The sequence below is a fragment of the Lissotriton helveticus genome, chromosome 4_1 (genome assembly GCF_964261635.1).
Source record: "Lissotriton helveticus chromosome 4_1, aLisHel1.1, whole genome shotgun sequence".
Classification (NCBI taxonomy): Eukaryota; Metazoa; Chordata; class Amphibia; order Caudata; family Salamandridae; genus Lissotriton; species Lissotriton helveticus.
Genome location: NC_136063.1, coordinates 1,883,948,332 through 1,883,970,586, shown reverse-complemented (window position 1 = coordinate 1,883,970,586; position 22,255 = coordinate 1,883,948,332).

Below are 22,255 nucleotides of genomic sequence, written 5' to 3'. Positions count from 1 at the left end.
GGTGGTAGCAGAGATCAGTGGCAACACGTGTGCCTGGAGGCCCGGGCCCCAAAGGATGCTGGTGAAGTGTTCAGGCCTACCCAGAAGGAGGTGTTGCTCAGTTGGTGTGGTTTTAGGCTACTCTATGCTAGATATCGGCCTCTTGCCATGATTAATAAGCCCGCTGGAAATACATCAAAGCACCTTGGACTGCTTAACATAGGCAGGGGATCAAAGTGCAGAAACCGGAGGGGGTACCAATATGCTACCTGATAATGCTGCCTTACTTGCCACAATCATGCAGTCTAGTGGCATGATGAAGGCAAAAGTTGGAGCTGTAGGATCTGAAGTGACAATATTGCACCAAGCGCATTGCGAAGGCTGAGACTAAAGTCTCTGGCGTGGAGGACACAGTTTCTACACTCCAGCCAAAATGTTTCACCCTCCAAAAGCTCACTAAGGGCTTGGCCATGCGAGTTCAAGACACAGAGAGACGGGCCTGCAGAAATAACCTCCGCTTTGTGGGCTTTCCCGAGAACTGCGAGGAGGAGGGTATGGGCACATTCTTGGCCTAATGGCTTGCAACATGGATCCCATTGGACACACTGTCTCCCTGCTTCATAATTGAGTGCGCCCACAGGGCCCTGCTCCAGGGGCCACCCCTGGGTGCCAGACCACAGCCAATAACTGCCAGAATCCTGAATTTCCATGACCGCAATATCCTTAAACAGGCAAGGTCCCAGGGCACGCTCCTGTATGAGTCTCATCAAATAATGATATTCCCCAACTATACCAAAATTGTGCAGCAGCAGCGTCAGTCCTTTCTGCCGGCCAAGGCCCACCTTCGGGACCTCAATATTCTGTATATGCTCCTGTTCCAGGCTTGCCTACAAATAGCCTATAATTCCCACAGCCTGTTTTTCGAAACACCAGACGAGGTCTTTGCATGGAGAGTCAAAGTGAGACACTTGAAGCCACATACGCCGCCACAGCAAAACTCAGACTCCTCATCAGGAGAAATCCGCCAATCGCTGAACAAACTGAAGCACAATCACAGACATCGGTCCAGGTCAATGTGGTGCTCCAGGGCCCGCAATGGAAAACAGGTGGAGGGCTCTGGAGATGAGGGTTCCAACTCTACAAAATGAGAGTCTTAGAGGTCATATGTACGGTATGTGGAATCCCCTTCTTATTCTACAATACACAGTTTATTGGTATTCTTTCAGGGCTGCATTGCTAGAAAGGTACACACCGACACTATCAGGCTGACATTGTGACGATGGGATGTTTGGGGATTCTTTGGACGGACCCTGTGTTTGCCTCCTGTTGGAGTCAGCATGGGTGTACCCTCCACAATAAATAATTCAGTCGTTTTGAGGGATTGGGGTGGGGGAGGGGGAAGGGGAGCAGTTGCATAGTTAATGTTTTTTTCTCAAAATGGCTGTATAATATGTGTTTTCCTAGGATGGAGACCCTGCATTCCGATTAGATGACATGTGTTGTTCTCGCATAGGAATGACCGATCTTGACACTGAGGGCGCCTCAGGTCAGCTGTGTATAGTAAGCTGGAACATCAGAGTATCGTTAGATAAAGCAAAGCACGTCACAATACTCCCCCAGGCAAAAAATATTGGGGCAGATGTTCTGCTCTTGCAAGAGACACATCTAATGGTTACCAAGACTCCCTGTCTGGCTCCCTATGGACGGACACACACACGTTTCACCCCAGTTTCGTGAGGGGGTCCAGGGGAGTGGCTATCATGGTACGCCATACGATTCTGTTCATCCTAGTGCAGCAGTGCAAAGACCCACAGGGCAGGTCTAACTTGGTTCGTGGGATCATACATGGAGAGCATGTTGTTCTTGGCAGCATCTATGCCCTCCCACCCCTTAGTTAGAGCGACATGAGTTGTTTATTACATGTATGGGGGCTCACACCAGAGGGTCTAGCGGTCATTGGTGGAGACTTTAACGATGTTCTCTGCCCAGGCAGGGACAGATGGTGAGCGTCCAGGGCAGCAGGGGGGACACTGCAGGTGCGGCTCCTCTGCTAAGGCAGAGGAGTGTTGCCCCACTGCTCTTAGAGCAGGCAAAAGGAAAAATAAAATGATAAATACCCTGCTATTATTGTTTTATTTTTCACTAAGTGGCTAGAAAAAGGTGGGGCTGGGGTCACAGGGGGAGGAGTAGTTTGCACTCCCTAAAGGCTCATGACTGTTTGGCCAGCCATCTTGGCCGGCCAAACAGTCATGAGCTGTTAGAAATGGGGGTCTCTTGTTGGCGGAGGTAGGAACCTTAGTCCAAATAAGGACCCTTCTTTCTAGTCAGAGTAAGGGAGATACACACTTTAGATAACCCCTGCTCACCCCCTGGGTAGCTTGGCATGAGCAGACATCGCAAAGGCAATGTGTAAAGTATTTGTACTCAAAACTCACAGTAATACAGTGATAAACCCACATAATGGACACCACACCAGTTTAGAAAAATAAAGTACCTTTATCTAAACTCAACAAGACCAAAATGACAAAAATCCAACATATATGTAATAAGAATATGACTTTTCAAAAGTTTCAAATAATGGGGTACATGGAAAACTATTGATGTATGAATCTACACAAAGTACCTTTGGGTGCCTCAAAATTCACAAGGCCAAACAGCCGCACAGATGGGAAGCGTCAAAAACAAAGAGATGTGTTAGTTCCTGAGACCTTGGGAACTCCTGCATGCAGGAGAAGAGATAAGTCGAATATGGTCTGTAGGGGGAAGTGATGCATCGACTCCAAGACGATTCTGGTCCGCAGGTGAAGCATCGGATAAACTTGCTGCACAGATGTGATGCATAGAAATCTGGGATGTGTTGGCGATCGATGCTGTGGCATCGAGCGGTGCCGCAGCGGTTTCTTCAGCCGTGAACCCTCGAAGCATTGGTTCTTGTAGCCGCAAGAGGTGCTGCGTCAGTTCTACAGTGATGCGGAGGTGCATGGAGATTGTTCTCGTGCAGTGGTACTGCGTAGGAAAAACAGCCGCAAGAAGAGTGATATGTTGATTTCTTCAGTTCTTCTTTTATTCCAGCTCCTAGCAGCAGGAACAACCTCCAGAGGTCCATAACTGGAATAGGCACCTCCTGGCAGGTCAGAACTCTCAGCAACAGAGTTAAGGGGAGCTGGGGGCGAAGTACAGGAGGCCAGCACACACATGCACTTGAAGATCTTCTTCAAGCAGGTTCAAAGCAAAGTTGCAGTCTTTGTCCTTTCCTTGGCAGAAACAGCAACTGCAGGTCAACCCCACACAGCACACAGCAAAGGGGCAGTACTACTCCTCACAGCTCTTCTCCTTGGCAAAGGTTCCTCTTGAGTCCAAAAGTAATCTAAAGTTCTGGGGTTTCAGGTGTAATACTTATACCCCAAAATGTCCTTGTGTCTTTGTGCAAGGGTCTCTGAGCCCAGTCCAAACAAGTTATGTCCTCACTGGTGCAGTATGACAACAGGGGATAGAGACAGCATTGTGCAAGGGAGGCAGGCCCTATTCAGGTGCAAAGAAATCTCCCCCCACAACTCTAAATTCAGCCAAGGTCTATTCAGCTCAGCTCTGAGTCATCCAGGAAGGGTCAGGCTCACCTCAACCCCCAATGAATGGCTACAGTGAATGCACATCCCCAGCCCCTGTCACTCCAAAACAGTCAATCTACAAGCAGGCAGAAGGACACAGAATGGTTAAACAAGACAATGACTACTTTCTAAAGGTCACATTCGAAGGAGACACCAAACACCCTACTCATAAGAAACCAGGGTACTTATTGTATATAAAGAGACAGTGGTGCCTGTGGACATAGTAGAACAATGGGGTAGATACTTATAATATTGGTATTTGTTTAGCATAATGGCAATATTTTGGGAGAAGACGTACAAACTTAAAAAAATCACTCAGGAGGACCAGCAGGTAAGATGCATAATAATTTATAGGCAATTCAGTTAACAATAAATAGGAAGTGTACGGTGTCCCAAGTGAAAAGTAGAACCTATTTACGTAGATGACTAATTGTGACATAAATTAAGGTTACAAAAAAGCAAAAAGCAACCATCTGATCAATTTACAATATCTGTGACAATAACAGAGGATGAGTACAATGGTTCGCTTTTAAAAGCGTGTCAACGTCGTTTCGACCTCCTATGAAATATGAAGTCTCATAAGGAACTAAGATAAAGGACACCTGAAATTAAATAAAGAGGGAATCAATACTCTAAATAGATTCATGTTCAGTACTCATCAACGCCAGGCGGACATTCAGTGTCCGAACTTCGCTGATGTGCCATGTTGTTACATTTCACGGTGAATGATTATTGTAATGCGTTCAGATGGTCGCTTATTGCTTTGTTGTATTTTTGCAACTTTAATTTATGTCATAATTACTAACCTGTGTATATATAGGTTCTACTTTTCACTTGAGACATTACACACTTCCTATTTATTATTAACTGAATTGCCTATAAATTGTTATGCATCTTACCTGCTGTCCTGAGTGCTTTTTCTAATTTTGTACGTCTACTCCTACAATATTGCCATTGTGCTAAACAAACACCATTATTATAAGTATGTACTCCATTATTCTACTATGTCCACAGGCACCACTGTCTCTTGATATACAATTGGTACCCTGGTTCCATGTGAGTAGGGTGTTCTTTGTCTCCTTCGAACGTGACATCAAGCGCAGTGGCTGCACCGCAAGGGTTTGTATTCCTTTGGTTACATTTGTTTTCTCTCTCGGTACACATACAGGGTTTTCTTTAAATTTTTCTTAGGGGAAGATGTCAAACTGAGAAGGACCACTATGTACAGATGAATATATAGCAAAAATCATAAGTGGTTTATCGTTTTTTTCTGCCCAACTTAGCAGCATACTAAGTCCAAAACAGTTAATTCTCGAGAAATTGGAAAAGTGTAAAAAGAAACACGTTAAAACAGAACTTCGTGCGCGAATGCTCACGAAATATCTAAGAGCAGGGATTATACCACAGGGCTTACAAAAAAGGAATGTTCAGGGGATCTCTAGAGAGGAGCCAAAATTTAAGGGATGCTTCAGCCACATATCCACCACATGCCACTGGATGGTGCTAGCAGTAGAAACTGCACTAGAACACCCCAAACAAGAACTCAAAGAAATAGCAGAGTTAGAGAAAGAACCCCTAGGGGTTGAAGGAGGTACAGAAGCAAAGGAACGTCTTGAAAAACTGAACAAAAGTGTAGAGGAATTTAATACTTATGAACTTAGGAAAAAGGCAGACAAAGTCACAAATGACATAAAAATGTTTTACTAAAGGGAGGGCTTACCCATACCTTATGGAGGATTATAACACCAATCTAGGAACAGAGAACAGACAGAACACGTGGGGTAGATTCAAGAAAAGCAAGCAAGTGACTTTCTCTGAATCCTCTGGGGATCTGATGACTCAGACGCACAGGCAGGACCTAGCCACACAGATAACCATCCAGGACAGGCCTTTTTTTAGAGAGAGGCAGGGGCCAAACATGGCACTAATACTCTGGTGAACCCCACACCAGGAGGAAACACAGACATTCTAGAAACCAATGCTCAAAAGATCAACGCTGAAATGATACCTATTTTTAATTTGTCAGAGCATATGCTTTCCTCTGCAGAAGTATCACTCCTTAGCAAAGGTTTTTCTTTTGTGATCACAGAAACAACCATTTTTTTCACCCTAAAGACAGAGCTATTCCAATTGTTTAGAAAAATAAGACAAAAATTGTTCTTCTTGTCAGAATCAGTAACAGGCTTGAGACCTCCCTCCACTTTCTATCTCCCTAACTCCATGATGCCATCTGAACTACTAACTTTTGAAAAGATCATTCTCAAAGGGTACGATAATCTAAAATCAGCTTGATGCTTTATCCCGTATAACATCTCTCTAGAGGAAAGACAAGCATTATTATCCCGTATAACATCTCTCTAGAGGAAAGAAAAGCATTACAAGGTCTAAAAAATGACAATACTATAATTTTGAAACCAGCAGACAAGGGTAGTGAAATTGTTATCCAAAATAGGATGGACTATAACTCAGCGCTTACAAAGCAAATCATGGATATCAACACTATACAAAATTACCAGGTAATCCTCTTAACATGATTAAGAATGAAATCTTGAAGATAACCACTGAGGGTAGAGAGGAAGGATATATAACCAAAAAAGAGTTTGAATATTTGAATACTGACACACCACGCGCTCCAGTTATGTATACCCTGCCCAAAATCCATAGGAACACCACAACCCTAACTGGGCGCGCCATCTTTTCTGATTGTAGGTCAGTCTTGGAACCGATTGGACAATATATCAATTTCTTTATTAAGGACTTTGTACCCATTCAAGAGACGTATGTTAGAGATAGCATGTTCATGATCAACACCATTGAAAAATGCCCTTTGACATCACCACCGACTGATTAGCCACACTGGACATCACCTCACTATACACAAACATCCCTCAAGTAGAAAGCATTTCACTAATTCAACATTTTTTGGGATATGCACACGTCCATTGCAAGTGCCCACCCACTTTATCATCTCCCTATAAAAGATTGCACTACAACATAGCTATTTCGTATCAGCAATGGGACTTTTTTTGCTCCCAATCTGGCCAACATCTATATGGCCCATGTTGAACAAATGTACGCTCTCTCACAGCAAAATAGATATTGTCATAATATAACATGCTGGAAACTATATATTGATGATATTTTTCAGATTTCGTCAGGTACAAACAAAGGTGGGTTTCCATGAATTTGTTAAGCATTTGAACGAAACTTAAAAATATCTAACCTTCACCTCTACTATACATAAAACTGAAATAACCTTTTCAGACCTAATCATAAAACATGAGGATGGCCTTCTATACACTGGTCTTTACAGAAAGCCCAGGGGGCGGAATACCCTCCTAGCCTATAACAGCAATTGCCCTAAAGCTTTGAGAGATGGCCTGCCATTTGGCCAACTCTTACATCTTCGTAGGAATTGTTCCTATAAGGAAGACTATATGAAAGAAGCAGAAATCCTAAAAACTAAATTGATCAGTAGAGGCTACCCTATGGGAGTAGTAAGGGAGTAGTATGGAACTGATTCAAACTAGCTTGGTATTGTCCAATGGAATAATTGCTTGAGGCCAACACTAAAACACCTCTTAAGAAACTAGTTTGTGTTACCACTTTTGGCAACCACACCAACCAGATTCGTAGACTGATTTTTAAAAAACAGCCACCTAATTGAGAGTGTACACCCAACCTTTGAGGTCCAGATGTTTGCTTACAAATGAGGGAAAAATATAAAAGACCATCTAGTACACTCATCAACACAACAAAACGTTGACCAAAAACCCAGTACTTTACATTACAATTGGGGTGTTCCACCTGTGAAAGGGCATTATCGTTGTAACAACTGTGTTGGGTGTGACTTTTCTTTTGATACAAAGATGTTTGAACACAATAATTTCAAGCAAGAATTGAATTTCTTCTCAAATTATAATTCTCGTGATGTGGTGTATTGTATTTCGTCACCCTACAATTTACCATATATTGGACAAACTTCACAACCAATAAAGAAATGCATCAGTCAACATTGAAGCAGGATAAGATGCACGGACATAAATGCCCGCTGGTTGCAAACTACAAAACAAAAATCATACAGTGGAAGAACTAAAGTGACTGAAAAGATAATTGAAGTGGCTACTATTCCAGAAAGAGGTGGTGACATGGGACAGATTTTACAAAGGATGGAATGCAAGTGGATAGAACGAGTAAACTCAATCACCCTTGGTCTCCACACCGCTGAAGAATGGGCTGGTTTTGTTTCCACACTAATGATCTAACTCTTGAAAAGTCAAATTTTTGAACAATCTTGAAAAGTTACATTTTCTTTGAACAATGTTGACTTCCAAACTGCATTCTATGTTCAAAACTGCAGTGACAATATACATGTACCTCTGCTGCACACACTCTGTTTTTCCACCAAATCCACCTATATAGGTACCACTACAATCTTTTTCCCCTTACTGATAGAGAGATCACTACTAATATTTTAATTGGTCACCCTTATTAAACTGTCCAAATATGATACACATGGTTATATATTACCACTGATTATCATGTGATCTAACAATCTAATCTGTCTCCTGTTAACAATGCTGAACCTGTAGTATTCGTAATCGTTTCCACAACTGCCCATTCTGGCTCTGGTCATTACTGCCACACCTTGCCAGACCCTCCCTCTAGAGAATCGTTATCCTTGCTAATACTCCTCGAACGGCTGTATGGCGTTACAACACATACTTTTACAACGCATGCCTTTACAGCGCATTTTTCACATCGCAGCATCCTTTACAACGCATTCCATTACATCACATGACACGACATCACATTTCAAGAAACTACCTTTACAACGCATTCCATTGCATCGCATACTACCATTACAACGCATACCATTACAATGCATACCATTACATTGCATTTATGGTAAGTATTGGATAGTATAGGGGTAAAAATTACTATTCTAACTCCAGGGGGTGCAACAGTAGGGTAAGTGTTGGACAGGGTAGGGGTAAAATTACTATTCTAACTTCGAGAGGAGCAAAAGTAGGGTAAGTGTTGGATAGTGTAAGGGTACTATGCGTTGTAATGGTATGGGTTGTAATGACTGCGTTGTAATGACATGCGTTGTAATGGTGTGTGTTGTAGTGTCATGCGATGTAATGATTGTGTTGTAATGGCATGTAATGTAAGGGATGTTGCGATGTAATGACTGCGTTGTAATGGTAGTGTAATGTAAAAGTTGCGTTGTAAAGGTTGTTTCCCTCCTCAAACATATCTATATTCCTTTAGCTCTTTCGACAATAGCATCTAAACAGTCATCCTTTTTTACGTATTTATTAGAACCCCCAGATAGGTGATCCCTATCACACTAAAGTCTCTGAATGAACTTTATTCACTAAATACCTAGATAAACTCAGATCGGCACTCCCGATGGCAGTAGAGTCTATGGAATCAGCCGCCCCGATCACGAGTCCTGTCTTCTTTCCCAACGCGCTTGTCAACATATCCACGCTACACGCCTCGCCCAGGTTACTAACCCTTACGGAGACAGACGGATGCAGTTCTCCAGCTACCGGCGTTGGGATTCCCCAATGCGAGGCGGACATTCAGTGTCTGAACTTCGCTGATGTGCCATATTGTTAAATACCACTTGCGGTAAGAGCATGCTTTACGCACAGATTTGATTCTTGTAGAGGCTCCCTGCGGTCACTATACTGGATTTTCCCCTTTTTGATACTCTTTCCTTATCCCCCAGAAACACTTACCAGAAAGGACTTTCCAGTCATTCCATTCTTCCGTACAAACGTATAATTACTCATATGCGTTCCAGGCTATCGGATCCTCTACCCTCTTTCCCCCACTTACAGGGCTGAGTTTATTTCAATATATTGCAATACTAATTGAAATGTGGTGCATTCATCTCAACTAATGATTCTTTTTTATTTATTTTTATGTGTCCCCTCTCCAACAGTGCCTGGCTAGGCCATTTGTAAGTAAATGTTTCTTCTACCTTACTAAGTCACTTTCTCTCGGGTGCACTAATCTGACAGAATACATTATTATTCCAAGGTAATAGAGCTTTTGCCAATACTAAACCTCTTTCTCAAACATGAATCTATTTAGAGTATTGATTTGCTCTTTATTTAATTTCGGGTGTCCCTTTATCTTAGGTCCTGATGAGACATCATATTTCATAGGAGGCCGAAATGCCTTCAACATGCTTGTAAAAAAAGCAAATCACTGTACTCATCCTCCGTTGTTGCCACAGGAAGCTGTGAATGATTAAATGTAAATTGATCCGATGGTTGCTTTTTGCTTTTTGTATTTTTGTAATCTTAATTTATGTTACAATTATTCACCTGTGTATATAGGTTCTAATTTTCACTTGGAACACCGTACACTTCCTATTTATTATGAACTGAATTGCCTATAAATTATTATGCACCTTACCTGCTGGTCTTCCTCAGTTCTCTTTCTAAGTGTGTACGTCTTCTCCCGAAATATTGCCAATGTGCTAAACAAATACCATTATTATAAGTATCTATGCCATTTTCTACTATGTCCACAGGCACCACTGTCTCTTGAAATACTTTATAAAAGTGGCTTTTTCAAAAACAATTTAAAAACTATCTTTACTAAAAGATGTGTTATTAAATTCTGAGTTCAGAGAGCCAAAGCTTTATTTCTCTATCTTGTCCCAATGGGAAGTTACACTTGTAATATGTTACAAAGTATTTCTCATTCCATCCAATGGGACAGATAGTCTTTCACAAGTGAAAAACTGAATTGGCAGTATTTCACTATCAGGACATGCCACACACACCAGTACATGTCCTACCTTTCACATACACTACACTGCACCCTGCCCATGGGGTGGAGGGGGGTACCATGGGTCTGCCATAGGTGTGCCTTACATGTAAGAAACTGAAAGGTTAGGGCCTGGCAAGTGGGTGCACTTGTTAGGTCAACATGGCAGTTTACAAACTGCGCACAGACACTGCAGTGGCAGGTCTGAGATACCTTTTCAGGGCTACTCATGAATGTGGCACAATATGTGCTGCAGGCCCACTAATAGCATTTCATTTACAGGCCCTGGCACACTCAGTGCATTTTACTAGGGGCTTACCAGTAAATCAAATATGCCAATCATGATAACAATTTACGTAGAGAGCATATGCACTTTAGCACTAATTAGCAGTGGTAAAGTGCCAAGAGTTCTACAGGCAAAAGGTCAGGAAAAAATAGGAGGAAGAAGCAAAATGTCTGATGATAACCCTGCAAAAAGGACCAAGTCCAACATGTGCACTTTGAATGTTCCCCACCAGTCTGCATTAGACAGCCTGGTGAGGAACATGCTCAGGCTCCAATTCCCCATCTGAGAGCCGAACCACAGTGCTCAGATCAATTGCATTGCAGCGTTGTCATTGGCTTCAGGGAGGGAGCCTGTGTGCTTCCTGCTTCCGCCAAAGCTGAGAAGAAGGCGGCATGGGAAGGGACTAAAGCGGAGGAGAGACAGCAGCTGGCAAAAGTAAATAGATTTTTTTTTGTTCCCCCTCCCCATCACCCCGTTCCTTGCCAGCCACTACTGGGACACGGGAAGTTCCGGTTGAGGCCCCTGGTGGACTTGGTGGGAAGGGAGGATACATGGAAGGCTCATCACCCCAAAGACACAGGCTATACTTTCTATTCCCCGGTCCAAGAATCCTTCTCAAGGCTTGATTACATTTTCATCCAGCGGAGCTCCACACACAGACTGTCCAAGGCCACAACATTACCCCAAGGGCTTTCAGATCATTCCCCGGTGGCCATCTGACTCTTACTTGGGCCGTGCCTGGCCCTCGTTCCGGTGGAGGCTCTCCCCATGGCATATTCAAAACCAGTCTTATCGGACCCATTTCATACGGCCTTAAATGAATACTTTACTGTCAATGTGGTGACAGCCTGATCCACGGACATGCTGTGGGAAACCCACCATTTGGGAAGTCGATATCAGCTTTTGCACAGCAGAGCATAAGCAACACAGACGCAACTTAATACAACAGAAGCCCTCTGTGAATTTTATACGGTGCTCATGTCTGAACTAGACCCACACTAACTTGCAACCGTCCAAGCACGGTTCAGGCTGCCCTCATGACCCTGGACTGGAGACATGCTGCAATAGTTGTATTTTTTAAATCAGGTCCTCCCATGAAAATGTTATTCAGGGCCACACCCTCAAGTCGTTCTAAGACCTACAGTTGGAATACTCTATGCCCCACTGACAATTCTATAAATACCTCCAGTTCCACCATGCTTTAAGGCCATTTATAACCAACCTCCTGACCCTCCCTGATTTTAACCCATTGGAATGCAAATGGGGGATATAGGCGATCATAAAATCTCAAAGATATATCAATCTCTTGTTACAAATAGTAGTACCGTCCTGGAGGCCCTAAGGACTGCATGGCAGGCAGACCTAGGCCCCATTGATAATGACGACAGGACAGAGGCCTCAGAGTCCCCCGGGGGAGCAGCAATCTTGTTGTGCATGCGAATAATGCAATTTAAATGCCTATACAGGACCTACTATACCCAGCATAAGCTTTGGAGGGTTGGCCTAGTCATATCCCCTGTATGCCTACGTTGTGGCAGTGCCGAGGGCACTTTTTTCTACACACTGTATGGACCTGTGCTGTCCTAGATAGGTGTTGTAAAGGAGTAGTCGCATGCCTTGCAGAGGTCCTGGGATGAGCTCCCTAGATCTCCCCGGTGGACTCTATTACACTGCACAGATGGGATCGGCGGCAACAGATACAAGCGCCACCTCTATTCTTACGCCTTACACTCGCCAAGCGGGACATAGCTAGATTGTGGAAGGCAGATATGCCACCCCTAGTGGGTGTCTGGAAGAGAGATATTAACTTTTGCTTGGGGTTGGAGGTATCACTTTTCTGAGCCTGGGGATGCCCCCAGAAACATTCAAAAATTTGGCAGCGGTGGGCAGACTAATGGGGCCATGTCCTGGAACCTCAGCCGATGATGGGTCGGACCATTGATGTGGAATTTCGGTCATATGGTCAGGATACATGACATACTGTGTAACTTAACATTTGTGTGCGTGGGGCGCCACCTGGCAATAGAGCACAGAGACACAAACAAGTTGTATCCAGTGTGTTGAACTGTAATGTTTTATGTCATTTAAATGTGAAGCCATGTTAATGTAAGGCTAATGTATCTGTATGTATACGAGGTCCTGCTGGGCCCTGCTATGGCAAGAAGCTCAATGAACTTTGTTATGAAAAAGAAAATAATTGGTTACAAAGTTCCAGGACACAACTTTGGATGTCCTTTGTTGACCCATTTCTGGCATTATCCTCCATTGCATCTTTAACAGTTTGTCACTATATAGGTTTTGGATCCTGGCAGCCATGACGGATGGGTGTTTTACAGCTGCTGACTTCTTAATTGTAATAGCATTAGTCTCCTGTCTCTTCTTTTTTAAAGGATGTGGGCTTGACAAAAGTGAAATACGTTTTCTCTGGATAAACCTAATTTTCCAGTATAGTACAAGAAGTAGAGGGGCTAGAGTCAGTAAACAATTTAGTCCCCGACATTTCAATATTTATTTCGTTCACCTCCTTTCTGAAAACTCTCCTTGTGATTAACTACTATGATTTGTGTGCCACTGGGAGATTTTAGGATTGCTGATGTACAGTTTCAATGCTTTCCTGCACATTTTCAAGTTCAGACTTTACCATTCTCATAACGGTAGCAAGGTCATTAGTAATAGAGGCTTTCTGTACAGATTATCTCCTTTTTTATCTTTTTAAAGATGTAGCCTTTCTTTCCCCCATAATTGCACCAAGAACCACCTAAAAGTTCTACCTTGAAGTCATGGAGGTTATCAAATAAATTCGAATTTCAGGACCAAAGGGAGGTGGCCGAGCCCAGCCCAGCCTCATACAGCGCTCTTGGCATGATCGCGTCCCGGGTCGAGGAGTGGCAACTTTCAATTTAACCAATTTAACGGCCCCTCCTCAGAGGCATAGTGCATTCTTCTGGGCTTTGAAGTCCGGACCCAGCCCTCAGGGTACTCATGATGCACTCTGTTCCACTCTGTGCTTATATGTCCAAAGCCCTTAATTAAGCATGAGCAGTGGAAGGACAGCAATCAAGATGAAGCAACCAGTCCATGGTTTATACTCCAGCCAAACGAAATGAGAATGAAGCCAGCATGCACTGGCCAATTATGAAGCAGGTGAGATTCTTTATGCTAATTTTGAGGTCCAACAGCGATAGGTAATTCCTGGGTCCTTCCCCATCCAGTACCAACACCTCTTTTTGGTTAGAGAATGATGGTAAGTGTGTGATGCCATTCACCAGTGTGGGTGCTCATGACGGTGGCAGACAGCAGTGTTTTCCCATCTACCCAATCGCTGTCTCTCCATGGCTTGGCCTCCCTCCAGTCAAAGCAGCATTTGGTTAATGCAATAACTTCTGACATCTATTTCTGTAACCGGAAGGTCACTGACTTGAATCATGGTTGGTACACTGCATAACTGTGACGAGCTATGAGGTCCAAGCTTGTAACCAGAAACCCAGTGAATTTGTAAATCATTAGCTGAAAATGTATAACATGCAGTATAAAATAGGCTGCTGAAGAATAAAACATAAACAGTGCAAAAGAAGCCATCACAAAGTATGCAAAAATATTCAGGGCCTGATTCACAAAGATAACTTACACTTTTGAGTATGTTTACACTTGAGTAAATATACTACTTTTCGGTATTCACAAACTGAACTTTTATGCTTTTATTGTAAGTCCACAACTGGTAATGCAACCCCTTCCCGTAGAAAACAAGCATTGGCAAAGCCAATAGGTCTTGCATTGTCCGCCGTAGCTTTGACAATTCTTGTTTTGTCTTGTCATGATTTTTGCAAAACGTTATTGCTTGGGAAGCTGCAGGCCCTCATAAATCCCCATCCAAAAAAAGGAGGAAAAAAAACTCATTGACTAAAGTAAAAAAATATTGTTTTAGTCTCAAAAAGACACACATTGAAATAGAACTCCATGGCACTGAAGGAAACCACTTTGTGTGTGGATGGACTCCTTGTGAACGGGCAGCAACTTGTAAATCATAGTGAATTCAGCCAATGGCAGAAGTGGGCTGACACATTGCCAGAGTGGGTGGAAGAAAAATGTGAATGACGCAATCACAGATTAACAGATGAGGTTTTACTAAAAAACATTATAAGTAACTATGTTATACACATAACTTTAGAAAATTCAAAAGGTTTCAGCTAGCATAAACTTAAAAAAAGTCTATCAGTCTGGCATTGGCTGTCAGTCTCTAGCTTTTGGGAAAGAAGGGAAGAAAGAAAAAAGAAAGAGGAAGGCATGAAAGAAAAGATTGCAAATAAAAAGAAAGAAAGAAAAAAGAGAAAGAAAAAGAGAGAGAGAAGAGAGAGAAAGAAAATGAGAAAGAATGAGGGAAAAAGAGAAAAAAGATGAAAATAATAAAGCAAGAGGGAAGGAAAGTGCAAAGAAAGAAGAAACAAAGGAAGTGAGGAAGAAAAGAGAAAGGATTGGAAGACAGATGGTTAGGGTTGCAATTATAGAGCACCCTCATGAGTTCCTATTTAGAGTTCATGTGAGCTCCTAGTGTGTTGTAAATAAGCAGCAGCCAGTTAAACAAAGGCCACTTCAATAGGAGTTTACAACATCGGCAGCAAACAGGAAGTGATAAAGCTTTGCCCTGTACTCACCTCTGGTAGAAAGTGTCCTGATATCACAAAGGCAGTACATCAGTAATAATAAAGTAAAAAGTAAACACTTCAATTGAAGGGAACTATCTTGTGTAAGGGCTAAATGCAGTCGCTCAATGTAAAGTTAGCCAGTGGCCGAAGTAGGCTGACCCATTACCCCATGCTCTAGTGAGAGGAAGCCAAATGTGAATGACACAACAACAGACTAAGGGATGTAACGAGGTGCCGGGAAGCCCCCTTAAGTTCATTGTACATATAATTTTAACAAAATCAAAAAGTCTTGGCTAATGTCAGACCCAACGTAATGACTTGGCTAATACCAGACCGAAAATAGAAGGGAGGGAATTAAAATAAAACCCCATAGGAAATAATAATAAATTAAATGAACGCTATGCTTTTAGCAATATGCAATCAGATTTTACCTCGTGCAATACTTTGTTACAGGTTTCTATCTAAAAGACATATTGCAGAATTGGGTAATAGCCTTAAAGAGCCTCTCAAAAACAATACCTATTCACCAACATGATTCTTCAGATGATTCAATAAATGAGAATCTATACTTGCTCCAATACAGCCTTTACATTTGCCGATTAACCAATTGCACATATTCACATGTCGTAACAGCCAGGCACAATAGTGACAAAGCTTACTTCTTCTTTAACTGTTTGTCCCTTCCCTGCCTTCCCTTGCATCATGAAGCAATGCAAGGTTGCATTACGTCCTCGTCCACCTTCCTTGCAACGATCCTTACCTGCGAGATTCTATTTCCATCCTACAGAACCTGTTCCCTAGCTAGCATCAAAAAATCCTTCCAATATGGCTTCCATTACCCATCAGACAGTAGAAAATAGAGGATGTACTTACTATCTTACAGCCTGTCGTTTTCTTTCTGCAGTCCTCGACCCTAGCTGAGTCAGGTAAGTGGATGTTTACTTGCTATTTTTCAGGATTCTAATGCCGTTTTCAAATACTTGTAAGACTTGCTCCAGCAAGCTTTGTTAAATTGTCAGTCCAAAACACCTCACTTTAGCGGGTGGGACACATGGTCAGTCGTTCCTGAGCCCGAACTTGCTCCATCAGCTCGCACGTCCGGGATGGTTAAGGGCATGATTTGTGCTCAGCATGGCTATAGGTTTCGGTTTTCCACGCCTGCACGCTCAGCTTGCGGATATTCATGGCAGTATTGGATCATAAGAGAGTATTCTCATTAGATTCTGCTGCTTAGAAACTGACCGCAAACAGGAAATGCAGTTTGTTTCAACATGGTGAACAGAGTACAGCATGGAGAAGGTGGTGGAAGGGGATCCAGGGCCCTCTTCAGACACGCCATTACTTGCTACTACTAAAGCTTGGATGGAAAGAGTGGTGGAAGCTGATTTTAGGGCTAGGGAAGGTCCTCTACCTGCTGAAAAAACAACATATTTCCAAGTTTACTGATCCTGAATTGGATAGGGACAATCAAAGAAGGGGCAAGTTTATTCAGGGAGCAGAGCTCTCTGAATTGTTACAGCACCTGAGAGATAACATTGGACTGCCAGCCTCAGAGCGTTTGCAATAGGGGAAACGAGGATTTAATTTCCCAAATATGCATCCTGAGCCCAATTCCCTTCCGCTGCATGCAGCCATCAAGCAGGCATTGGATCATGAATAGAGGGATATGGGCAAGTCTTCTTTTCCCTGTTTTTTGGCCAGAACCTACACTGGTGATAGATTTGCAGAGGAGTTTCTGTTGGAACCGGAGGTCTCTGGTTGGCACAGGTATGCACTTGTGACAAGCAGGGACCTTCACTTCCAGTCAGGGCAAGGGAACCACTCCTTCGAATAACCCCTGCTCACCCTCTAGGTAGTGTGGCGCGAGCAGACAAGGCTAATCCTCAGGGCGATAGTAAGTTAAGCATTCATGATCACACACAGTAAACCCACTGACACCAGTCGTATGGTTGTATTAAAAATACGTATACTTTATATAAAAGATATATTCGAGCAGGATTATCACAAGACCATATAACATTTAGCGATTTGTGGCCACCAGATTACAACAGGCAATTTAGTCTTTAAATGTTTGTTGTTCAGCAAGGTACGATGACAGGGAAATAAGAACGTTGCGGATCCTGGATCCGATATGAACTCGAGACAGAGTTCAAGTGTACCTTGCTTGTGGAAGTCCGAGGCGTTTCAGGCGCGGCTACTGGTGAGGGCGGACCCGGGACGAGGCCGCCGGTTCTCCAGAGGATCTCTCTGGCTCGGTCCCCCTCGAGGTGCGAGGCGGAGGAGCAGGACTGTGGAGGGTTGTGGCGATCCGGGGTCTGATGCAGCTCACGGGGCGAGGCGCAGTTCAGGCCTGCGTGGGCGTACTACTTCTTAGCACGCCAGATCGTACTCGTGGTTCTGTGAGGGGCGTCGCGTTCTCGGGCAGACGGGTGCAGCACCAGGCTTCCGGTACCACTGTACGGGGAGGCCTTTCTTGAGGTGCGGCACGAGCCTTGGTATGCACGAGGGCAAAGCGAGACAGTCGGGTATGTTACGACGTACGGACCGTCCGAGGCTATGGAATGCGCTCCGTGCAGATTCCGGCTGGAGATGAGAGGCGCACAACGCGCTCCGTTAGCGGCGAGATGACAGGAGAGCGGGCGGCCCGGCACTGAAGCGGAGCGCGACTCAGGGATGAGCGGGGCTCTTTGGGGCGGGGCGACCAGGCTCCGAGCTGTCACGACCTGGGAGGGGGCGAAGGCACCCGAGTCACAACTCTGGCGAGGGAATAAGAACTAAGGCCGAACAGCAGACTGGCACAAGCAAAATAGAACCCAATGGTCCTGGGGTTCCGTTCAGGGGGCAAGCTCTCGATCAAGCCCTTGGAGATCGTTTCAGGCACAAGTCTACAAAGTCCTCTCTGGTCCTTTCCTCTCCGTTCTCAGCAAGGCACCACTGCAGGCCAGTCTTACAGGATACAGACTGGTTTCCGTCCTTCAGCTTCTCTTGGTCCTTCTAGTCAGGCAGAGGTTCGTCGTGGTCAAAACTGGATCTGATTTGTAAGGAGCGGAGCTCCTATATTTATACTGCGTTTCTTTTGTTTTTGCAGGCCAGGGGGCCTGGGCCTAGTTCATCCCGGTTTTGGAGTACTCTGTTGACAGGACGCAGCCGTCTTCTTTCAGGGCGCCACAGGGCAGAGACATCAGACGCTCCGCAGGAGGTGGAGACAGCATTGTGGTGGTGGAGCACAACCCTATTCAGAGTCAAGGACTACTCCGCCCACCCATCGTGGAGTAAGCACCCTATTCACCACCTGGAGCCCCAGACTGTCCCCGGGAATCTCCCAGCAATGTCACTCACACAAACCTAGACAGCAGATACACATCCTGGCAGAGGCGGGCTGAAACAGTTAGGCCAGCAAAGGCTAACTTTCCAAAAGTAGCATTTGCAAACAAAGGATATTAAAATAAACCTTACTAAAGGAAGTATTTTATTATTCTGGGTTCAGGCATACTAAACTCGACGTGCTACCGTGTTCCCTGACCCTGCCGGGACTATAGCGTGTAATAGTTCCGGCAGCTCATCTTGGCCTAAGAGAACAGGTAGCCCTTCAATAGTGAAGAATGAAAAGGGCGGTAAATCACTACTAGGACATGCCACACTCTCGGCTTGTCCTACCTTACGCTTACAATGCACCCTATTCACCACCTGGAGCCCCAGACTGTCCCCGGGAATCTCCCAGCCCTGTCACTCACACAAACCCAGACAGCAGATACACATCCTGGCAGAGGCGGGCTGAAACAGTTAGGCCAGCAAAGGCTAACTTTCTAAAAGTAGCATTTGCAAACACAGGATATTAAAATAAACCTTACTAAAGGAAGTATTTTATTATTCTGAGTTCAGGCATACTAAACTCGACGTGCTACCGTGTTCCCTGCGCCTGCCGGGACTATAGCGTGTAATAGTTCCGGCAGCTCATCTTGGCCTAAGAGAACAAGTAGCCCTTCAATAGTGAAGAACGAAAAGGGCGGTAATTCACTACTAGGACATGCAACACTCTTGGCTTGTCCTACCTTACGCTTACAATGCACCCTGCCCATGGGGGCGACTGATATGAAGGTTAGGGAAGGTTCAGGGACTGGCAAGTGTGGGCACTTGCGCAGTCAGCGTTACAGTACGAGACTGTACGCGGGGTCTGCAATGGCGGACCCGAGACACATCTTACGAGGCCGCTTCTGTGGGTGGCGCAACCAGCGCTGCAGGCCCACTAGCAGCATTTGTATCTACAAGCCCCCGCACTCCTTGTGCACTCTACTGGGGACTGACAGTAAACCAAATAAGCCAATCGTGGAAATCAATTACATATACACTTTACATTAGGAGCACTTGCACTGCGGCACGGATTGGCCGTGGCGCAGTGCCCTGAGCATCGAATACCAGCAAAACATCTGAGGCACATCAGCAAAAAAGTGGAAGGGAGACTCACGCCAAGGTGCCAGGTCTAACAGTTTCCTGCAGTGGTCAAAGTAAACAACGTTATGGCGGGGCTTTTATCACAGGGCAACACTGGGGCAGAGGATGTCTCTCCCACAGACCCGCTTGACAAAAGGTGGAGAGTGCTGTGAAAAGAGCTTACCCTGCTTCTGATTTTTGCTTTGAGGGAAAATACATACACCACGAATACAGTGCTATCGCTCCTTAAGGATTTTCAGTTTTTGGCCTCTCCTATGGTGGATGGTTCTGGCTGTTCTTCACTCCTGAGTATGATGAAGCAACAGGTTTCAGATCTGTCACTTGACAATCTATATACACCAGTGGCTGCATCTGGAGCTGCAATTGTGGCTAGACGTCGCCTATGGATGTGGTCCTGAAAAACTGATTTTGACCAGAAATCACTTAATGAAATTACCTTCTGATGGTTGTTCCTTCTTTGGCCATCTTTGGAGGACTTGATAGAGACAACTGTGGAAAATAAAAAGCGGATTACTCCAGTGAAGTCTTATCCTAAAGTGTGAGGTTTGGGCTTTCCCATGAAAGACTGGAAAAAGAGTTCTGCAGCCCTTTCAAGTTAGTTGTCGTGGATAAAGGGCTTGAACCTCGAAAAATCCTGGTCCTAAGCAGCTGGAACCTCTGCTACCCTGGGCTCATCAAAAGCATGACAATCAGCCTCATCTGTCAGTGAGAGGCACGCTGTCCATTTTCTAGGATTACTGGACATAATCAGAGACAGAGCTATGGGCAGTCGATCTAGTGTCTGAAAGGTTTCAAAAGGAGTTTGCAAACCAGTCTTCAGATCATTTTTAGCCTACCCATCTTCCTCACGATTTGAAAAGCCATCAGGTTCTGTTGGAAGAAGTATAGGCCCTGTTAACAAAGAATGCTGTGTGCCAGGTGCCAACTCAAGAACAGGGCAGGGTTTTTTACCCCTTTTTATTTCTAGTCAAAAGCCTTCAAGAGACGTTCACCATGTCCTGAATCTAAAGAGACTTAACACATTTCTGGTATTTTGGTCATTCAAGATGACAACGCTCCAGATTATATTTCTGCTTCTAGCACAGAGAAGTTTTCTGACATCTCTGGACATGAAGGTGCTTACATACGTCTTCCTATCTTTCCTGCATCTAGAAATATCTTCTGTTTACTGTGTGCCTCCAACACTTTCAGGTTCAAGTCCTCTCTTTTGAACTTATGTCAGCTCCAAGAATTCTTAAAAGCTCTTGGCTCCGCTGTTAGGTATTCTTCATTTTCGAAGTATTCATGTGTACCCCTATCTTAATGACTGGTTAATTAGTTCTCCATCTTTTTCAAAGGCAGAGAACGATGTCTGTGAAGTATGCAATCTTCATCAATACCGAGAAATCTCACCTTCACCAAGTCCAGCAGCTGCAAATCACAATGGCAGTCTTTTGCATGGACAAAGGTGGGATACTCCTTTCTCGGGACAGAGGCCAGGGACAGATTTTTCATCTACAGGACTTATTGCGAAAGTCTGAAGTGACAGCCAGTCTGTGGTTGTAGAGTCGGGGGAGATAGGGTCTACTTTGGCCATAATCCCCTGGGGCCGTTTTCCCCTGAACACCCTTAGTGTATTATGTGTTGTCCCATTGGAACCCTCTCTCTCAAAATATCGAAACTCTGATTCCTGTCACACCTCAGATTATGAAAGATTTGCAATGGTGGCTCGATCCACTGAATTTGCCCAGGGGGCATCAGTTATGTCAGTCAACCCCATTACTGAAATCAACAGATGCCAGCTAACTGGGGAGGGGGCACTGTTAGGACCCTCTACAGGCAAAGGCAAATGTTCACATCAGGAGGCTCGGTCTTCCTCCAATTGGAAGAAGCTAGCTGCAGTCAGGGAGGCTGTAATAACTTTCCTTCCTCAAATTCATAGTAAAACGGTGTTCATTCCAACAGACAACCAAGTTGTGGTGGCATATGTACATCGTCAGGGAGGAATGGTTCTTCCCCTCTATCACCTGGCCAGGGAGATTTGTTCCTGGACAGAGATCAATCTCTTCTCTCTCAATCCAGTATATCTTCTAGGGAGGGAGAATGGGCCTGCAGACCAGCTATTTGTTGCAGATTCTGTAGCCGATGGCTAGACTTGTTTGCAAATCAAGGACAATTCTCTACCACCTTGACTTTTCTCTCTAATTCTCAGCAGGGAGGCTCAGGTGCCTGATGCATTCGCAGGGAGGGGGCCTCAGTGGCTCATTTATTGTTCTCTCTCAATTCCTCCCAGGCCACGAGTATTGGTTGTGCCAAAGTGGGTACGGAAGCCTTGGTTTCCACTTTTGAAAATGATGTCCACAAATATTCCATGGTTTTTCCTGCTACAGCTAACCCTGCTAAATTAACCGCAGCTGTCACAGGCATCTAGTGGTTTGCCGGCAGAGCAGGATCTCTTGTTAGCCAAGGGGTGTTTATTGGTAGAGGCGAAATCCAATCGGCAATCCTTGAAGCCT